Source organism: Prunus mume, linkage group LG5, assembly GCF_029339155.1.
Source record: "Prunus mume cultivar Tortuosa linkage group LG5, ASM2933915v1, whole genome shotgun sequence".
NCBI classification, from domain to species: Eukaryota; Viridiplantae; Streptophyta; class Magnoliopsida; order Rosales; family Rosaceae; genus Prunus; species Prunus mume.
In genome coordinates, this window is record NC_142702.1 from 1,478,702 (window position 1) to 1,485,761 (window position 7,060).

A 7,060-nucleotide genomic window follows, 5' to 3' on the forward strand; every position below is an offset into this window, starting at 1 on the left:
TCATATCTTGGAGTATTCTTTCTCCTTTATTGAGAGTAGAGATTCCTTGTTGTACATTCATTTACTTCCATGACTCTATTGAGAATCCTAATGAGCACCTTTAAGCTATGCCTAATTCAGCATGACTGTATAGTGCCCTCAACGATTAACAACATAGCTACAAAACATCTAGGATGCCTCAAGTCTAAAGATTTGTTTGCACCATTGCAATTTATGAGCTCCAGCTTGACATGTGAATAAAGACCTCCATGTTGTAACTCATGTGTTGGATTGTTAGTGTACTTGTTCTTCTACAAGCACCTACACACATATCGATGTGTCTCCACACTTAATGACTTGAGACATTGTCATTCCCTACATATAGAGACGATACTGTGTGTACTGGTCTTTGCGGAATATTGACACCCGATCAATATTCCTATGTCCAGGAACATATTCAGGATTTAGGGATGATGAGAAGTCTCCATGTATGTCATCTCATTACATAGCTTTCATATCCACTTGTGTATTCCTTGGACTATGGTTGTTCTACATATTGAAAGATAATATAGGATGATTTAATGTATAAAACAACATTTCTTACCCATTGATAACATAATATGTCTTTTATCAAAGATGTCCTTAACTCTAACTATTATATAATTAGTTGGCTTTAAGGGCATATTTCTAACAACTTGTTGCAAGAAAATTCACAATGTTAACAAACCATGGTAATTTAGAAACACCAAACAATTGTTCATCAGGAAATGAGTCTTTTATAGGAAAACATTCAAAAGGCTCCTCAAAAGATATCTTAGAAAGATGGTCTGCAACAACATTCTCCACTTCTCTCTTGTCCTTGATTGTAAGATCAAATTCTTGGAGAAGCAAAATCCATCTAATCAATCGTGATTTGGTTTCCTTCTTTGTCAATAAATACTTCAAGCCGAATGATCTGTAAAAACAACAATTTGTGAGCCCAAAATATATGATCTAAACTTTTCCAATGCAAAAACCACAGCAAGCAATTCTTTTTCAGTTATAGTGTAACTTTTCTGTGCACTATTCAAAGTTCTGCTTCCGAAGCAGATAACAACAGGCTTCTTGTCTTTTCTTTGGCCTAGCACTGCCCCAATAGCACCATCACTAGCATCACACATTATTTCAAAGGGCATGGACCAATCTGGGGGCTGCATTATTGGAGTTGATGTTAGCATTTTAATTAATTTCTCAAATGCTTCTTGACAGGCAAAAATCCAATCAAATTTAGCATCTTTCTCCAGGAGATTATTCAATGGCCTTGCAATTGCACTAAAATTTTGTATAAATCTCCGGCAAAAACCTGCATGTCCCAAAAAAGATCTAATATCTTTAACAGTTACAATTAAATCAATTTTTGACTTATCCAATTCAATTCCTTTGTGAGAAACAATGTGTCCAAGTACTATGCCAAATGTGACCATGAATTGGCATTTTTCCCAGTTAAGCACCAAATTTTTCTCCTTACACCCGATAAGAACATTCTCCAAGTTAGATAAACAATTAGAAAATGAATCACCAAACGCAGTAATATCATCCATGAAAACTTCTAAATATTTTTCTACCATGTCACTAAAGATGCTTATCATGCAACGTTGATAATAGTTATTTTTTTCTTGATCTTCCAATGAAATCTCAATTTGATAATATCCTGAATAACCATTTAAAAAACAATAATACATATATGCTCTGCAACTCTTCCAAAATTTGGTCAAGAAATGGTAAAGGAAAATGATCCTTTCTTGTGACTATGTTCAATTTGCGGTAATCAATACACATTCTCCATCCAGTAGTGACCCTAGTTGGTACCATTTTTCCATTATCATTTTCAACTAATGTGAGTCCTGATTTCTTACAAACAACCTGTTTAGGACTTACCCATTTGCTGTTAGAAATTGGATATATGATACACGCATCCCAAAGTTTAAGTACTTCTTTTTCTACAAATTCTTTCACTGTTGGGTTAAGTCTATATTAAGCCTGCCTAACTGGTGTAGCGTATTCTTCAAGAAAAATTTGGTGTGTGCAAACCAAAGGACTAATACCTTTAATATCATATAAAGTCCATCCAATACCAGTCCTATGATCTTTTCACAAGCACTTAAGGTATATTGGTTTTTATTTACAGCCTTAAGTGCTTGTGGGAATGGAGCCAAAAAGGGCACTTAACAATTTCGGGAACATTATTTTATTTTTCATAATTTTTGGATTTTTTAAAATTCTTTTTATTTTCAACTCTTTCTGAATCATCTTTCCCAATTAGTTTCCCACTACGAAGAGTAGTGACAGCCTTCACATGTTCATGCTTATTTTCATTCAAAGAAGAAGAAGAAGGGGTAGCTACCTCTAACTGTGCATGTGGATTGGGTTGGACTTGAGAAAGAAATTTACCCTTTTCTTGAATTGATAGTGAAGAAGTGAGTTTGGAAAAAGTGCTCTTAATCTCACTAATGTCTTGTGCATGCTTTGGATTTGTGGCAGTTTGGCTTTGCATGAATTGCTTCATAACATCTTCCAAATTTGATGACGATGATGATTGTCCTTCCACCTGTGGAGAATAATAAAAAGAATTAGATTTTTGTTGATGCACCTTATTATTAGTATTATTTCTTCAACTGAAATTTGGGTGGTTTCTCCATCCTAGATTATAAGTTTCAAAAAAGTGGATGGTTTTTAAATTGATTCACAAAGTTTGCTTGATCATGCAACATTTCTCTGAAAGCTAGAAGTGTTGGACACTCTTTTGTTACATGTCTCATGACCCCCACAAACTTCACAAATCTAAAAAATTTCTTGACTTGCAATTGAATTAACTTTTTGAGGCAATTTTGATTTTAGAGTTTCAACTTCCCTAGCCATTGTTGCCAATTGAGCTTTGAGACTATCTTCCTCCTTAAGGTCATAAATACCGCCATTGGAAGGATTAAGAGAAGATTTTGCATTTTAGGAATTATGCTCAAATGTGTTACCAATACTCCAAATCTGAGATTTCTCTACAATTTCATCAAGAAAATCAAAAGCATCTTCAGGATCTGTATACATAAAATTTCCATTGCACATCATCTCAATAAATTGTCGATCTTTATGTGTTAGGCCATCATAAAAATGACTTACCACCCTCCATCTTTCAAAACCATGTTGAGGACATAACATTAACAAATCTTTTAATCTTTCCCAAGCCTGAGGTAAAGACTCAATGTCTTTTTGAGAAAATGTGCTCATCTATATTTTCAAAGAATTTGTCTTTTGAATTAGGAAAAATTTCTTGAAAAATTCAGTTTGCATTTCAAGCCATGTTCCAATTGTTCTTGACCTTAGAGAATAAAGCCAAATTTTCGCTTTATCTTTTAGTGAAAATGGAAATTTTTTTAGCAAAACTGTATCAAGTCTACACCCTTGTGTTGGAAAAGTTCCACAAACTTCCTCAAACTCATGCACATGTGAATATGGATTTTCAGATTCCATTCCATGAAAAGTTGGTAAAAGTTGTATCATGCCTGGTTTAAAATCAAAATTTTGACCATTTAACGGAAAAATGATGCAAGATGGCACACTGGTACAAGCATGATGCAAATAATCATGTAATGTCCTAACAAGTGAATTCTCTTCGTTATGAACACTATAATTCTCATCATTATGAACACTATGATTATCTTCATCATTTTGGGGCATTTCCAATACATTATTATTATTATTGTTCTCAGCCATTTGTGATCAAGTTTGATCAAATTGAGGTCTCTTTGCAAATCTACCAAACCAATCACAATATCTCATAAATAAAATAAAGAAGCAACAGACAAAAAAAAAACTAAATTTTTCCTTCTTTTTTTTTCTTTTTTTAAATTTTTTTTTTAAACTAAGACAAAAGCAAACAAAAAACACCAAAAATAAAAATAAAAAATAAAAACATAAATGAAAAATTGAGTTTGATAAACCTTACCGAATTAACTTTGGAAACTAAAACCGCAAACATCAACAATGAATTTTCCTTATGCTACTTTTCGCTTCACCGTTCCCTGGCAACGTCACCAAAAACTTGTTGCGTCTACCCAAGTGCAAGTTGTCACACGTAGTAATAATCTTGGAAGTCCAAGTATTGTATCCTCAAGGAGAAGGTAGGCAAATGTCTGCACACAAAGAAATAATTAAACTTACCAAAATAAAAGTGACAAGCAAAATGGAAAAGTAATTTGATTTGATTGTTGTAGAGATTGAGTTTAAAAATGAAATATCAATAAGGCATCAAGGTTCAATTCTTTAAGCAAAATATGTTTCATGCTCTTTAATCCAAATTATAACTCGATTAAAATTATCATTGAGAAACTTTAACCGGAAGATAAAGAAATTAAAACCAATTTAATTTTCCAATGTTAACTTTTATTAATGATTGTTCAGAAAATGAAATTGTTTAATATCTACTCTTTTAATTTAAAAGCATGCTAAGTCAGTTCTTAACAATGAGAAAAATATAATTGAACTCATGAAAAAATAGTAGTACTTAACATCAATCAAAATAAAAGGATATGAAATATTGAACAACCAAAAATAAAAGAATTTAGCAATTCATACTGTATATTGGATTAAAGAACAATTCATAAACTAACTCAAAAGACATTCCATTTAGCCTTAGCTAGAGTTCTAGCAACTCATTACAAGGGAAAACATAACTAAATTATGAGTGAAATGCATAAAGAAATCTGTCGTGGTGGTCTCCTTGCCAAATAAGTTGATGGGTGATTTATAGTAGTCAATGATGGGTGATTTATAGTAGTCAATGAGGTGAGTGGAAAGTAAATACATTCATGGTGGGTAATAAAGGTGCTAAAATATGAAAACTATGAGAGAATATTTGTTTGTGGGAATTTTCTATGTATTCTTCTCCTTGTAGGAGGTCATATTTATAATACAACAAAACCTTAATGGGCAAGTAAATAATAAATTCCTAAATCTATTTACAGTAGGAAATCAGGAATTAAAGTAAATCAATTACAAATAAAATAGGAATCCTTGGTGTGTAATAAAAGTAAGTCAATGTCCACAAGTCACGCCAACACTCCCCCTCAAGTTGGTGCATAGATGTCGCCAATGCCCAATTGATCCAGTGAATTGTGGAATGCTTTACTGGAAATTGCCTTTGTCAAAATATCCGCCAATTGATCCTCGGATTTCACAAAAGGAAACTGAAACACTTTAGCCTCAAGCTTCTGTTTGATGAAGTGTTGATCCACCTCAACATGTTTAGTACGATCATGCTGAACCGGATTCTGTGCAATGGCTATAGCAGCCTTGTTGTCACAAAAGAGATTCATTGTAGATGTAGGTTTATACCCAAGTTCAGTAAGCAACTTTCTTAACCAAAGAAGCTCACAAATCCCTTTAGTCATGCCTCTGAACTCGGCTTCTGCACTGGATAAAGCTACTACATTCTGTTTCTTGCTCCTCCATGTCACCAAATTACCTCCCACGAATGTGAAGTAACCCGATGTGGATTTTCTATCTGTTACATTACCTGCCCAATCTGCATCTGAATAACCATCAATATTTAGATGACCATGCTTTGAGAACATAAGTCCTTTTCCAGTGCAGACTTCAAATATCTAAGTATCCGAAGAACTGCATTCATGTGGTCTTCACTTGGAGAGTGCATAAATTGACTGACAACGCTCACTGCATAAGCAATGTCTGGTCGAGTATGTGACAAATAGATCAATCTTCCCACTAACCTTTGGTATCTTTCTTTGTTAGTTGGAACTTGATTTGGATATTCTCCAAGATGATGATTCTGAACAATAGGAGTGTCCGCAGGTTTGCAATCTAGCATTCCTGTCTGCATCAACAAGTCCAAGACATATTTCCTTTGAGAGAGAAATATGCCTTGCTGCAATCGAGCCACCTCAATTCCCAAGAAATACTTGAGTCCACCTAGATCCTTCATCTCAAACTCTGTAGCCAGATAGTCTTGTAGCTGTGATATTTTCTGTTTATCATTCCCAGCAATAATCATATCATCAACATAAATTATTAATGCTGTTACCTTCCCTTTCCGATGTTTCAAGAACAAAGTATGATCTGAGTTGCACTGTTTGAAACCATTATTCTTCATTGCCATGGTGAACCGTCCAAACCATGCACGTGGTGACTGTTTCAACCCATACAATGCTTTTCGTAGCCTGCAAACTGTTCCGGTCTGAGTAGTATTATAACCAGGAGGAATGTCCATGTACACCTCCTCTGTGAGTTCGCCATGTAGAAAAGCATTCTTTACATCAAACTGGTGTAGTGGCCAATCCAAATTAGCTGCAAGGGACAATAAGACTCTGACGGTGTTTAACTTTGCAACTGGAGCAAAGGTTTCTTCATAGTCTATACCATAGGTCTGTGTGTAACCTTTTGCCACAAGTCTTGCCTTGTATCGCTCGATAGATCCATCTGCATTGTGTTTTATAGTAAACACCCATCTACATCCAATAGTCTTTTTTCCTTGTGGTATAGTCTCCAATGTCCAAGTCTGATTTTTCTCAAGAGCTTTCATCTCCTCTTTTATAGCTTGGACCCATTTAGGATCTTTCAATGCTTCAGAGACCTTGGTTGGAATATGGATAGTAGACAACTGATGCACAAAAGCCTTGAGTGGTTCAGACAGCTTCTCAGTAGATACATGATTTGCAATTGGATACTTGGATGTCTTGCTAATATCAGGTGAATAGCGATTTGGTGGCTTCCCACGATTTTGCCTGAAAGGTAATTGATATCCAATAGTTTTATCCTCTAAATGCACAAGTCTAGTAGGAGTAGTTACCTCAAGGATATTCTCAGGAGATTCTTGGTACATTGGTCTTGTTGAGTTAGAGGGGGTCTTCATCTTGTTGTTCTGTATTGTCTGTAGGTGTGAGACTCGGATCAGAAATATCTTCGTATGGATCAGGTGGGTCAGGTAATTGATCGCTATGAATGGGCGATTGGTCGCTTTTCGGTGAGAGTAATCTTGTGCTCCAGACTCGGGATGATCAATCATTTCTGTACATAGGAGAATTTCTTCGTT